This window comes from Heteronotia binoei, chromosome 15, assembly GCF_032191835.1.
Source record: "Heteronotia binoei isolate CCM8104 ecotype False Entrance Well chromosome 15, APGP_CSIRO_Hbin_v1, whole genome shotgun sequence".
NCBI lineage: Eukaryota > Metazoa > Chordata > Lepidosauria > Squamata > Gekkonidae > Heteronotia > Heteronotia binoei.
In genome coordinates, this window is record NC_083237.1 from 56796725 (window position 1) to 56811992 (window position 15268).

Consider the following 15268-nt stretch of genomic DNA (forward strand, 5'->3'; position numbering starts at 1 on the left):
TCACTTTGTGAGCAGTGTTCAGACTGCAGTACTGCAGCTTTACCACTCTGCACCACGGGGCTCTTCCATTGTACCACATACTTTCTGTGAATACTGAATCAACTCATAACTTTGTTCAAAGGTTCTTTTGTCTTCATACAAGGAATAATAGTGGAGATACGTTGTATTGGCTGTAATTGCCTCTGCCTCAGCCTTGTTACTGAAGCATTTTCAGATCTACTGCCTTCTCCACAGACTGCTGGATTTCTATATTTGAAGTGCATAGGAGAGCCTTTCCATGACCAAAGCTATACATATGCCCCAAGTGGTGAATGCTTTCCACCTGTGAAACAAGGACCAGCACATTAATATCAGGTGTATCCTCCCTCAACAGGTGTATTAAATTCCTGTAAAACAATACAGCTTTGGTCAGTGTACTTAATTGTCACCAGTATTTAGTTTAATGGTTGAGATTTTGAGTTATTTATTGATAGGTTTATATTCTGCCATTGATGACGATTATAGAGTACAGGAAGGCAAGTCTTGGTCACAAGGAGTTTCCAGTTCAAAATTCAAGATGGAGGGAAGATAACAAAGGGAGAAGAAGGAGGTGGAGTGGATGATAAGAATGTGTGTTTAGCTCAGTATCACATGCTTGAGTTCAGTAGGGAATGAGGGCGAAGGGGTAAAGTTGGGGTTCTGTTTGTGGCATTTGAGCATATCAGTTGTGATCTTTATCAATGTGCGTAATCAGTAGACTCCATTGTGACAAGTTGTAACACATTCTCTGTTGAGGAAGAACTTGTTTCATGCTGTTGTATTATTATTTTTCAGATTTAACGTCATCCGGTTGAACGTTCTTACCTACCAAAAATGTCAAGTAAGTTCAATCGGAGGAGCTTCCTGTTTCATTTATCCTACCCACATATAAAATGGCACAGATTGTGTTTCATTCCACATGTCATTAACTCCCTATAACTTTCCAGCCTGAGATTCTCCAAGTCTTGGAAGGAGCGTATACAGTTGTCATACCACTGCTTATGTAGACAAAGGGCAGCCACTGTGTCAGTCACATGCTTGGCTTTAACCCAGTGGATCCTTTTGCTACTGTGAGCTGCATCTGAACTTTGCATGTGAACTGGTTTAAGCGTCCACCTGAGCATTATGCTCTGTGGGAAGTGTTTACATGTAAGAGAGCAAGCTTTCTGAGTTGAAGCACTTTTAAACAAGTGATTCTCCCTTGTGAAAACTAGAAGGGTACTCACCTCAGTGACTGGATTAGCAACCATTTGCTATAAAATTGGTAAAAAAGTAAAAACCGGGGAGGGCAGGGGAGAATCTGTTATGATAAGTGCAGTTTTGTATTAGGGCAGATTCATTCTTTTCACTTACTTGAATTCTCACAAACTTCTAAGCTGTTGATCAGGTGATCCTAATAATATAGCACTTGAGGCACATTTTCAACTTGTACATCTTCCTTCACCCATGCAACATTTGCTTTGATGTCTCAAAAACGCCGTGCAGTTTCTAGATTACATATTCTTTACACAGTTGTTCATTTCCCCTCTTTTTTTTAAACAGAAAGGCCATCTTATGCCCCACCGCCCACCCCAGCCCCCACAACCGTAAGTATGCAAATATTATTCTTAATTTCACACAGATCCAAAAGCCTGGCACCACTTTAGTCACATTACATTTGAAGCAGAGAGAGTATAAGGCACTCTGTAAGTCAGGGAATCTCACTGTTATTGGTAAGCCCTGAAGCCAGTCTGGGACAATTGAATCCCAGCAGACCTTTTTTGCCAAGTTTTGTGTCCTAACTGGTCCTTTTCAAGAATGTAGAGTCTGTTCACTTTCTGGACTGTAATTCCATTGAAATAAAACTGAAAAACAGTGTTAACTCCATTACCAACTTATTGAACTTTTCCCACTAGTTTGCACCAGGCGTTTCTCACTAGACTCTAGGGGAGGAGCAGTCCATAAAATATTTAAACAGGCTTATTAGAATTGACATTTTATGTGACTTTGAAAGAACTCGTACCTTCGACTTCCTCTTTAAATAGTCTTCCTTTGTGGTTTTCTCTTAAAGCAAAATATTTGTAAAGGTTATAGTTACACCTTGCTACATTTTGGCAGGGGGGAAGCAGGCTCTTCTAAAGGTGAGAATGTGTGTTTTGGCATTTCCTATTTTCTTATGATTTAATTCCCAAAGAGCATGACATGGTTGGGTGCAGGATAGAGGGGAAGATGCATTGTTGCTGCAGATACTACAGAGGTAATTGCAAGAGTGCTGCGTGCAGGAGCACAACATTGTCACTTCCTTGTTGAAACTGATAATTAATCCCCAAATGGCTTCCAGGTGAATCTCCTGACTGGAAGTGTCACGGATGTACCGATGTCCATGATGCATAAAGGTCCCATCTTGTTAACAGTGGATTTTTCCATTGGTGGGACACCAATTGCATCAGAGAGAAGATCCTTGTACTGGAGGAAGGTGTCACAACCTCTAGTCAAGGTCTTTATATTTAACCACCCTATTTTAAAAAAGTATTTGGCAAAAAAAGGGTTGTGTGCCATATCACCACCCATTAATCTGCTTTTCTTTTAAAAGGTTCAGCTTTAGGAGTGGTGAGAGGCAAAGTAGATTTCTTTAATTTTTATTTTACTTTGCAATGGGATTAAACCAGAGAACAGAGCTGACACCAGTCAGAACCCTTTCCCCCTAGATCAAATGGTTTTGATGAGAACGCTGAAGTCAAGGGTTTAAAAAAGTGTATTTAGTTGCAAGCGTGGCTCTTAATTCTTTTCCACTCCGGTATGATAGCAGCCCAAATAGCCCAGCTGGGCTTGTTAGAATTAGGGAGCTAAGCAGGGTCAACCACAGTCAGTACTTGGATGGGAGACCACCAAGGAAGACTGGGGTCGTTATGCAGAAGAAGGCAACGGCAAACCATCTCCATTCATCTCTTTTCTGACATGCCCTGTGGATGGGGCCACCATCAGCCAGTTGTGACTCAAGGACACCTCCTAGTATGATAGAATACACAAGTTACGGGAGCTTGGAGATACTATATGCTTGGTTGTTACAAAGGATGTTTATTAAGAGGCTCATACATAGAAACAAATGGCAGGGAAGCATTAACACTTTGTTGCTTTTTATAGAAACGGTACCCAAACCCTGCTTTTTCTTAACAACTTTTCTTAACAACTCCTTGTTGGACTTCCTGCCCATTCCAGGATATATATCCCTTTCCCTCCAAAACCCAACTCCTCTTTCCAGTTAGAAGTTAAACCTGAATGGGAAAGGAAAGAGGGCAGAATCTTCTGCTGTCCATCACAGAAGGTTCTGTGGTTAGCAGAATAGAACCTGTTAATCCAGCCCACAGTAAATAAAGCTAAAGGAAAGCAAACCACTCAGAAAGGATGTTGCTTACACTTAAATCCAGGCATCAGAATTCTACCATTTTGCATTTGTTTCCCTTGGGGATGAGATACATTGGAGTGCTGTATGCAGTGTAATGCTACAAGCTGTGCTTGTTGGCACCATCTCTATTTGATTAAAATATGTATAACTCCCCTTTTTATAAAGATTTTCAAAGTGGCTAGATGACTTTTAAAAATGGTATAAAATCAAATTGCATTAACACTAGCTACAACTAAAATAAATTACAGCAATCAATATCAGTTCACCATGTATCAGATTCCCAGATGGGAGCTAAACACAAGATCAGCCCAGTCAGGAACCAGTAAGTCTTCATGGCTCATTTGGGACATTGAAAAAGAACAGTGTTCCCACAACCATGGTCCACTACCGAGGATGCTATATCCAGGTATCCCAGCTCTCCAGTCTTCAGCAAAGAAGTGCCTCAGATGGTGATCTGAGCACTTGGACTAATGCAAATGACTAGGGGATTGTCCTTTAGCTAGCCTCACCCCAGACAGTGAGGGGTTTTAAAGATTAAACCCACTATTTTAAATTAAGATGGGAAACAAGCAACTGTATTGAAGTTCAGTTCCTTACAACACTGTTCAGTTTACAGGGCCAGCAGCTATCTTACAAGAACAGAATGAAACCATTTTCAGATCCTTCTCTTGACTTTGGCCAATGGCACATGCCCAGATGGGATTGGCTTAGGGTTATCTCAGAAAAAAACCTAGAGCAGGGAAGCTTCCAAAGCTGAAGAAGGTGGAAAGAAGGGTAGATTGGGTCTCTTCTTCCACTGACTTTGCTGCATTCCCTTTTGATTCCTTTTTGAGTTGTCATTGACTACAATGCCTTTGTTTCCAAGGACATACAAATGCAAACAAGGTGGGCTGCAGGTCTGAAGTGCCTTCCTGCACTATCTTCTAGTGAATCAGGTTTTACTTCTCAAGACCTTTGAAGAGCTTTCATGCCCTTCATTTTCTGTGCAAAGAGCAGAATATCTGTATCATCTTGCTGCTCCAACATCCCAGTCCTGTAATGCAGTAATACTTCCTATAATTTTGTGTATATACTGCACTGCAAAGGGGTCGCCATACTAGTCCGTCCTAGCAAATCAAATCAAAAGTCCAGCGGAACCTTAAAGGCTTTACAACGTTTATTTCAATAATAGAAGAAGATGATGATGTTGGATTTATATCCTGCCCTCCACTCCAAATCTCAGTTTCAGAGCGGCTCACACTCTCCTTTATCTTCCTCCCCAACAACAATCTTCCACCCCTATGAGGTGGGTGGAGCTGAGAGGACTCTCACAGCAGCTGCCCTTTCAAGGACAACCTCTGCCAGAGCTATGGCTGACCCAAGGCCATCCCAGCAGGTGCAAGTGGAGGAATGGAGAATCAAATCTGGTTCTCTCAGATAAGAGTCCGCACACTTAACCACTACACCAAACTGGCTCTTTGTGAGCTTTTGTGAGCTACAGCCTGCTTTGAGGATGGTGTGCTTTGAATCCAAAAACCTGATATTGAAGTAAATGTTATTAGTCTTTAAGGTCTTGCTGGACATTTGATTTGTTTTGCTAGGACAGACTAACATGGCTACCGCTTTGCAATGCAGTGTATATGTAAGGGGGTTTTGTTTGCTTTGAACACTGTGAAGCCAGCACGGTCTCATTGTTAGAGTGCCAAACTAGGACTTGGGACCACTTGGGTTTGGTTTCCCATTCTGCCATGGAAGCTAGCTGGGCAATTGGGCCAGTCACTCTCTCTCAACCTAACCTTCTACATGGGGTGGTAGACATAAGGATGAAATGTCATCTCTATTCCATATGTATGCATGACATAGGAGGACTGGCTGGAGGAGGGGGCATCCATCAGTTGACTGCCTTCATGGGGTTCTGCAGCTTAGAAACGTCTGCAGGGCTCCTTTGCTTTGAGGCTTCGGTTCAGCCTTCCCCATTGGCTGTACTAATCCACATAGTCTTTTCGAGATCTCTGATGTGAGTGGGAAGAGGCTGACTGGAATGTGCTGCATCATGCCACTTAGTGGTCACCTTCCACCCATATCAGAGGTCCATAAAAGACCCACATGATTTTGGAACAGGCACCACAGAGAAGGCTTGCTGTGTCAACGCTTCTTCCCAAGAGAGCTGCAGCAGCCTTTTTCCGCTAGCCCCATGGTGCTTAGTGGGGCAATGTTTCTCTGACATGGGTGGGAAGTTACTGGAAAACGATGCCACACTGGGGATGCCAGCTCTCACACACATCAGAAGTCACATCAGAAGAGGGGTGAAGTCTCAACAGGAACTACTGAGCCAACTGAGAAGGCTACTGCACCTCTCCCAGGGGAATCCTCATTGTAGAAGGTAACCTAAAGAGGCTTTCTGGGGCACGCCACCTGGACTTTGGCACTGTGTGACACAGAGTGTTGAGCTGGATGGGCCACTGGGCTGATCTAGCATGACTTCTCTTAAGTTCTTATGCTGGCACAGGAGCCTAATAGAGGTGTCTCCCCTCTTACCCACCTGGAACAAAGACCATGATCCCAACAGCAGTATAAGAAGTGATGTCATATGAGGTGTTGTTGTACTGACATGGAAAAAGGGTCTCTTCAGTGTCTGCAGCACTTACTTACACATAATGGGCTTAGTGGCCAGTAACCAGCATATTCTTTGGATGAAGTTTTTACTCCAGATTCTTCTCCCTTGGGAGATGAGATCTCCCGAGTTTGCACAGCAAGGCTTGCTGTATGGACTTCCCTTTCTCACGATGATTAAATTTTATTATTTTAGAAGCCAAGTTAACAGTTCACACTACTTTATTCCACCTGCAGCTTTACCACTCTGCGCCACGTGTCAGTGTACCGCATTATAAGAGTTGAAGAGTGCTAGTTGCTAAACACCTGGATTGAATTTGGGTATCAAGACTGATGTACCATAAACCTGTTTAATGACTAATTCTGCTTGGCATCAAAAGTACCACCACTGCCTTGGTGACCTGTTGCGCTAAAAGTGTCTGAAAATGTCTTTGGAGTGTTCCACTTACCTGTGTAGGCACCTGTACAGTTATTTCCGATTACTACATTACAGCTGTGGAACTCCTTTCCCTTGAAACATGCCAAAACCTAAGTTTCAGTATAGTTCAGATGCACATTTAAGGTCTTTTTAATTTGAGACAGAGGCATTCTGGAACGTGGGTGGTGGTGATTGTTATGAGATTTTCATATGCCGTGTACCTTTAAAACAGCCATGCTTCCTGAAGGAGCGTGGTAATCAGCCCTCAGTGTTCCCATGTGCTTACCTTCACTATATCTTTTGTTGTGTCTTCCTCACAGGGAAAACACAGCACCATATTATTGATGTTTCCCTTGTGTCTATTGCCCCGTATGAACCCCAGAGGGCACTGAGATCAGTTGGGAAAAATCTAATGACCATCCCCGGGCCGAGGGAGATTAAATATCAGAATACTAGGGTACAGGCATTTTCAATTGCGGCCCCTACCCTATGGAACCGACTCCCCGAGGAGGTGCGGGCCCTGCGGAACCTTGATCAGTTCCGCAGGGCCTGCAAGACCGCCCTTTTTAAGCTGGCATACCTGGACTGTTAAGAAGATCGGCAATTAAGTATCCGCCAATGCGGTTTAAGACCATACCGCTGAATAACTGCACTTACTGGACTGTTTTAATGCTGCTAAGTTAATGTTTACTGTTTTATATTGTTATATTTAAAGGCTATTAACCACTGTATGTTTTTATGAAATGTTGTTAGCCGCCCTGAGCCTGCCGAGGTGGGGAGGGCGGGATAGAAATAAAATTTATTATTATTATTATTATTCACTTTTTGTTTTTAAAGGCAAAGACGAAAATAAAACACAAAGTGCTTTCATTTATTACCTTACTGTACATTGTATACTATACATATACATTGTATATGTTCACAGATTTTTTTAAATGACTATGAGTTAAGCAAAGAGGTTTCATCAGGACTTTTTTTGAGCAGGCATGCAGTTCTGGCTGGCTTGGTGTCAGAGGGTGTGACTTAATATGCAAATGATTCCCTGCGGGACTTTTTCTGCAAAAAGCCCTGTGTGAAACAATGGTGATATCAGAGTGTGTGGCCTAATACGCAAACAAGTTCTTGCTGGGCTTTTTCTATCAAAAAAGCCCTGGGTTCCATATTATATGACCATGTTCTTAGCTTTAGTCACACTAGATTAGAGAAGTTATTCTGAGTCAGGAGTCCCCACCCTTTCTGAGACATCGAGCAACGTTGGAACTCTGACGCAGCGTGGTGGGTGCCGCCACAAAATGCAGCTTACCTTCAGTCACACAGTGAAGATTCTTGTGCTTTAATGGTAATTGGTACTAAAGCAACATTATAAAAACTGGCACAGCCAATCAGAAGCCTTGCTTGGTAAAAGCCCCACCTGGCCCTGCCCGTTTTCTAAAACCACTTGGTGGGTGCCAGGAAAGTTATTGGTGGTCACCATGGCAGCCACAAACACGACCCTAGGGACTTTGGCTTTACACAGTTGTATTGCAGGAGTTGGATATGTGTCTAGGAAGGCATTAAAGTATGTAACATGACATTTTATGTACAATTACTATTGCCCACATTTTATTTCTAGCAAATAGGAGGTTTCCAATCTACTTGCGGCTTAGGAAGGCCATGCTTTTCAACAAGAAGGCCCAGTAGATGAAGTAAAAAAAATTGTTTCCCTAAAATTTCATCAATTACCTTGAATTTCTCTTCCTGCACCAGTTACACATCCAGAACTGATTTATTAGCCATGGTTTTACATACGAAGTGCATCTGCTTCCAAAATCAAGTGTACCTGGTTCCAAACACAAAAGACTGTAGTAGGTACTTGTCAAATAAAAGTCAGAGGACAGCACACGGGTATACAGGGCCAAAGAGTGAAAACTAGGAAGAGATGCAGCTGTGCAAATTCTAGCAAGTGTAAGATTACTCAGGTTGTGTTAGTATTTAGCACTAGGAACTTTAAAGGAATGGTTCTGGGACTGGTGCCATGGCATGCAAGAACAGCCAATGCCCTGCGTCTGATAAGAACATCCTTTTCCTGGCCTTGAAAGAAGTCGGACTGTGTAGAATGTAATAGTCCTGCATCTTATTCTGGAAAGGGCTTGGTGAGGCCTACAGGCATTATGTTTGGGAATCAACTATTTTAAAGGTCCATTAAAATCCATTTCGATGCCACCAAAACCTCAGCTTAAGCACTATTCCAAGAATACTAACAAAATCATGGGATATCTTAACAGCTTTTGGAATTTATGTGGTACAACAATCTGGTAGTGGTGGAAAGTACCAGCAAGAGACATTCATAGGTGGTTTAGATATTTTTTAAAAGGTAAAGGTAGTCCGCTGTGCAAGCACCAGTCGTTTCCAACTCTGGGGTGACGTCTCATCATGGCGTTTTCACAGCAGACTTTTTACAGGGTGGTTTGCCATTGCCTTCCCCAGTCATCTACACTTCCCCCCCAGCAAACTGGGTACTCATTTTACCGACCTGGGAAAGATGGAAGGCTGAGTCAGTCTGAGCCAGCTACCTGAAACCAGCTTCTGCAGGGATCAAACTCAGGTCTTGAGCAGAGAGTTTGACTGTAGTACTGCAGCTTTATCACTCTGTGCCACGGGGCTCTCTAAAGATAGCAGGCATTATTTGTCCCTTTTATATAGGACTCTGGAGCAAGTTAGATGCTTGATTGGAAACTGGAGCTTGGGTCTGTCGGTCTGTTATATTTAAGCGTGGGACTTCCCACATTCAAACTGCACACTCCCCATTGCATAAGAACATAAGAGAAGCCATGTTAGATCAGGCCAATGGCCCATCCAGTCCAACACTCTGTATCACACAGTGGCCAAAAAAAAAGGAGGTTCACAAGTGGGGCTAGAAGCTCTTCCACTTTGCCCCCTCTCCAAGCACCAAGAATACAGAGCAACACTGCCCCAGACAGTTCCAATAATATGCTGTGTCTAGTAACCACTGATGGACCTCTGCTCCATATTTTTATCCAAACCCCTCGAAGCTGGCTATGCGTGTTGCTGCCGCCACGTTCTGTGGCAGTGATTCCACATGTTAATCACCCTTTGGGTGAAAAAGTACTTCCTTTTATCCGTTCTAACCTGACTGCTCAGCAATTTCATTGAATGCCCACGAGTTCTTGTATTGTGAGAAAGGGAGAAAAGTACTTTCTCTACTTTCTCCATCCCATGCATAATCTTGTAAACCTCTGTCATGTAACTCCGCAGTCAACATTTCTCCAAGCTAAAAAGCCCCAAGCATTTTAACCTTTCTTCATAGGGAAAGTGTTCCAAACCTTTAATCATTCTAGTTGCCCTTTTTCCAATGCTATAATATCCTTTTTGAGGTGCGGCGACCAGAATTGTACACAGTATTCCAAATGAGACCGCACCATCGATTTATACAGGGACATTATGATACTGGCTGATTAGTTTTCAATTCCCTTCCTAATAATTCCCAGCATGGCGTTGGCCTTTTTTATTGCAATCGCACACTGTCTTGATGTTTTCAGTGAATTATGTACCACAACCCCAAGATCGCTCTCTTGAGTCAGTCTCTGCCAGTTCACACCCCATCAATTTGTATTTGTAGCTGGGATTTTTGGCCCCAATGTGCATTACTTTGCACTTGGCCACATTGAACCTCATCTGCCACGTTGACGCCCACTCACCCAGCCTCAACAGATCCCTTTGGAGTTCCTCACAATCCTGTCTGGTTCTTACCACCCTAAACAATTTAGTGTCATCTGCAAACTTAGCCACTTTACTGCTTACTCTCAACTCCAAATCATTTATGAACAAGTTAAAGAGCATGGGACCCAGTACTGAGCCCTGCGGCACCTCACTGCTTACCGTCTTCCACTGCGAAGATTGCCCATTTATACTCACTCTCTGTTTCCTATTAGCCAGTTTTTGATCCACAAGAGTACTTGTCCTTTTACTCCATAACTCTGGAGCTTACTAAGGAGCCTTTGATGAGGAACTTTATCAAAAGCTTTCTGGAAGCCAAGGTAAACAACATCTATTGGGTCCCCTTTGTCCACATGTTTGTTCATCCCCTCAAAGAACTGTAACTGGTTAGTGAGGCAAGATCTTCCCTTACAGAACCCATGCTGGGTCTTTCTCAGTAACTTACTCATTCTGTCCTTGATAATGGTTTCTACCAACTTTTCCGGTATTGAAGTCAGACTGACTGGCCTGTAATTTCTCGGATCTCCTCTGGAACCCTTTTTAAAGATGGGGGTGACATTTGCTACCTTCCAGTCCTCAGGAACGGAGGCAGATTTCAATGAAAGATTACATATTTTTGTCAGGAGATCCAGAAGTTCACCTTTGACTTCTTTCAGAACTCTTGGATGTATGTCATCCGGACCTGGTGATTTATTAGTTTTTAATTCATCTATCAGTTGTAGGACCTCCTCTCTTGTCACCTCAATCTGACTCAGGTCTTTCAACACCCCTTCCAAAACTAGCGGTTCTGGAGTGGGCAAACACTTCTCATCTTCCACAGTGACGACGGAGGCAAAAAATGCATTCAGCTTCTCAGCCATTTCCCTATCCTCCTTCAGTAATCCTTTTACCCCTTGGTTATCCAAGGGCCCCACTGCCTCCCTTGCTGGTTTCCTGCTTTTAATATATTTGAAGAAATTTTTATTGTTGGTCTTTATGTTTTTTGCAATATGCTTCTCATGGTCCCTTTTTGCCTGCCTGATCACAGTCTTGCATTTGATTTGCCACAGCCTGTGTTCCCTTTTATTAATCTCACTTGGACTAGCTTTGCACCGCTTAAAGGAATCCTTCTTACCTTTCACAGCTTCCGTAACTTTGTTTGTTAACTATGCAGGCCTTTTCTTATACCTGTTTGTGCCTTTCCTAACTTGTGGTATATATTTTATCTGAGCTTCTAGGATTGTAGTTTTAAATAGCCTCCAAGCTTCCCCAAGGGTTTTGACTGCATTTACCTTTCCTTTCAGTTTCCTCTTCACACGCCTCCTCACCTCAGAGAATTTGCCCCTTTTGGGGCAACTCCCTATTTATACAAATGGTGAAATCAATAATGTTATGGTCACTGCTCCCAAGCGGTGCAATCACTTTTACATGTCTCACCAGGTCTTGGGCATTACTTAGGACCAAATCCAGGATCGCCCCACCCCTGGTAGGTTCTGTGACCATCTGCTCCATAGCACAGTCATTGAGAGCGTCTAGAAACTCAATCTCTTTCTCTCGATCAGAACACATATTGACCCAGTCAATCTGCGGATAGTTAGAATTGCCTATTATGATGCAGTTTTTATGCTTAGCCACTATCTTTAATCCTTCCATCATATTATAATTGTCCTCTATCTTTTGATTTGGTGGGCGATAACAAACTCCCATAGTTAAATTTCCTTTTGCGCCCTCTATTTCGACCCAAAGCATTTCTAAAAGGGAATCTAATTCTCTGACCTCAGTCGTATTGGACTGTATACCCGCTCTGACATACAGAGCCACCCCACCTCCAACCCTTCCCTCCCTGTCCTTCCGATATAACTTATATCCAGGAATCACCGTGTCCCACTGATTCTCCTCATTCCACCAAGTTTCTGAAATTCCCCCAATGTCTATGTTTCCCCCCAACACTAATCATTCCAACTCCCCAATTTTACTTCGAACACTTCTAGCATTTGTATACAAACATCTATAATTTCCCAGTCAAGTTAAGGCAGCAGGAGGAAGGCTGCGGGCCTTCCTCCTGCTGCCTTGAGACTTTGGCAGACAGTCCATACTGTCTGTCACCATCTCAGTGGACAACTCTGATCCATTACTCGGTAGAAAAGTAACAGCTAACCCTTCATCTCTTTGAGATGAGTCTTCCCGAACCAGAGACATTTCATCTCCTGTCAGCTTTCCCCCAAGATTTAGTTTAAAAACTGCTCCAGCAGCGCCAGCAGCCTGGTTCCATCTGAGGACAAGTGGAGACCATCTCTTTTGTACAGCTCCCGTTTGTTCCAGAAAGCATCCCAGTGCCTAACAAACTTAAACCCTTCCTCCCTACACCATCGTCTCATCCACACATTGAGACTTCTAATTTGTGCCTGTCTTTCCAGCCTTGCACGTGGAACAGGTAGCACTTCTGTGAAGGCTACCTTGGAGGTCCTGGCCTTTAATTTCCTGCCTACCAGCCTAAATTTTTCCTCCAGTATCTCACAACTGCATTTCCCCACATCATTGGTGTCAACATGCACCACGACCACTGGCTCCTCCCCAGCACTGTCTATCAGCCTATCTACAACACGCATAATGTCTGCTACCTTCGCATCAGGCAGGCAAGTCACCATATGGTCAGTATGTGGTTTTGCCACCCAGCTGTCTACTTGCCTAAGGATCGAATCACCAACTACCAAGACCCACCCTCCCTTCCTGCCCAGGGATTTCATTGCAAAGGGCAGAGTTTCAAAGCCAGATTTTATCTTCAAGTGGTTTCCTGAAAACATATAACATGATCCACCAGCATCTGGATGTGACCTAGGCATCAGAAATGTTCAGGGTGGTGTTAACCACAGCCAAGTTGGTAGAATTTGCTCTTTTGTCTGTTCCTAGGAAGAACTAACTACCCAAAGTGTGTGTTTTAGAGAGTTGCTGAAAGGATGTGTGTGCTTTCTATAGCTGGCTTTAAAATATTTGCCCAAGCTTTAAATGCCCTGACTTTTATATAAAATGTGCTTTTTTAGAGAGTAACATATGCTCAGATTTGTCATTTCCATGTAGATTGGTGGCATCTCTGTAAATTTATAAGCTGAAAGCCACCCCTGCAATTCAGCTTTCTTTTTCAATTTGTTTGTTTGTTTGTTTTCTCACTAAGAGTTAAGGCACATTACCCAGTGTAAGACAAGGCTATCAAATAGTATGATTGACAAACAACACAGTATGGCTAGAATCACAAAAATTAGGAACAATGCAAAAAAAAAAAAGCATATGTCATAAACAATGCAAAAGGAATGGGGTTATAAAAGTACAGAGTAATGCAGTGAAAGCAAGGTAACACAAACAATAAACCGTGGACTAGATCACAATCCTGTACCCTTTACAAACAACACAATTATACTGCCGTCTTACTCCATTTCAGAAATGCCCTCCTGAATAACTGTGTTATGCAGTTCGCAGGACAACAGAAGACTGCTGTTTCTATAAGCTTATGTGTAATTTTTGCAAAGGTTTGTAAGGCTAGCAGTTCGCAGAGCACTTTACATAACATAGGGAGAGCCCTACATGTGGTTTGTGCTGTCTGAATGATGTCATGACTGAAGGAGCAGTGAGTATGGTAGCTGGAGATGGTGCTTAACTGGAAGCAATCACTTCAGAATGATGGAGGCACAAACTGTCCCAGGCAGCTTGATGCATGCAGTTTGTACCCAGTACACACATTGCAACACGACTGTCTAGAGTATTTTAGCAAGCAGCAGAGCTCAAGTATCAAAAGCCCAGGGCAGAAAGTCAGGACAAAAAAAAAAATAGGGCCATAATAGCAGAAGTTAGTCATAGCCAGGTGACATATGGGAGGCAAGCACCAGAACTGGGAATCAAGAAGCAACACCACACTGGAAACAGTCTGGGATGAAAGGCAGTTTGGGAATCCCCACTTGTGGTAAATCCAATTATCTGTAGCCACGGAATTTTTATCTTCTTGGAAATCACTGTGTCCAGTTGGGTAAGCCATTGCAAGACCACAAAGGCCTGCAGCTAAGTTATCCACTAGCAAAGACTCGTAAATCACAGTGGCTCACTGCCAGACACAGCTAGGTATTAGAACCATAGATAGGTGCAAGACTTTATAACTATAGGACTGAGACACAGAGAAAAGAGTGGCAGAAGGCAAAGAACAGAAAAGGAGCTGTTTGATCAAATGTATTTTCTTGCTTTGCAAAATAACATTTTGAGTGAGATCTCAATCTTTTTCACCCTTAAGCGATGAGTTAAGTGATTGACGTCATCCTAATTATAAAGGTGGTATCAGAAAGCAATTTATTGCAGTTTAACATCTCTCTTAATAAATTGACATCATCCTAATTATAAAGATACCAGAAAACAATCTATTGCAGTTTAACATCTCTTTTAATATTTTTTTGCATTGCAATCACAAATTTTGTTCTTCATTCTAAAAAAAATTAACAGTTGAAATTGTTCTTAACTTTTAAAATGTTTTGGGAACGTATTTGAACAAATTTGCCTATTTGGCTATTCATTGGTTTAGTAATTGTGCCCCATGGCTCAGAGTGTTAAAGCTGCAGTACTACAGTCCTAAACTCTGCTCACGACCTGAGTTCGATCCCTGGCGGAAGCTGGGTTTTCAGGTAGCCAGCTCAAGGTTGACTCAGCCTTCCATCCTTCCATGGTCGGTAAAATGAGTACCCAGCTTGCTGGGGGGAAAGTGTAGATGACTGGGGAAGGCAATGGCAAACCACCCCATAAGAAGTCTACCGTGAAAATGTTGTGAAAGCAACATCACCCCAAAGTTGGAAATGACTGGTGCTTGCACAGGGGACCTTTCCTTTTCCTGTTTTAGTAAATGGCAGCTAAATGAATTTGTATTGCATTCCTGAGATCTTGGATTGTATCTACCTTTAAAGTATTTTATCTCTTAATTGAAAAGTACCCAGAAAAGCCAGGAGACTGTAGGCAGTTGTATTATGCCTGGGAGAATGGGTAATCTCTCAGTATTTAACAGAGTCTTTTCACACACAGGTATGAAAAAAGTCATATACAACCACAAGAAGTGTTAGGAATCCAGTTCTCCATTTTGAACTTGCAGCAGATTCTTTGTAGAGGGGGGGGGGGGACTTTATGTCTGT

The 15268-nt window shown here is 42.7% G+C and overlaps 1 protein-coding gene across 2 annotated transcripts in view; it reads left to right on the forward strand.

Moving 5' to 3' along the window:
- The first annotated feature begins 1558 nt into the window (after positions 1 to 1558).
- SMARCE1 (SWI/SNF related, matrix associated, actin dependent regulator of chromatin, subfamily e, member 1) overlaps positions 1559 to 15268 on the forward strand; it is a 47023-nt gene continuing 33313 nt past the window's right edge. For both annotated transcript variants that reach the window (XM_060255501.1, XM_060255502.1), the window contains exon 1: positions 1559 to 1604. The gene's annotated coding sequence lies outside the window, so the exon portion shown is untranslated. The remainder of the gene's footprint in view (positions 1605 to 15268) is intronic.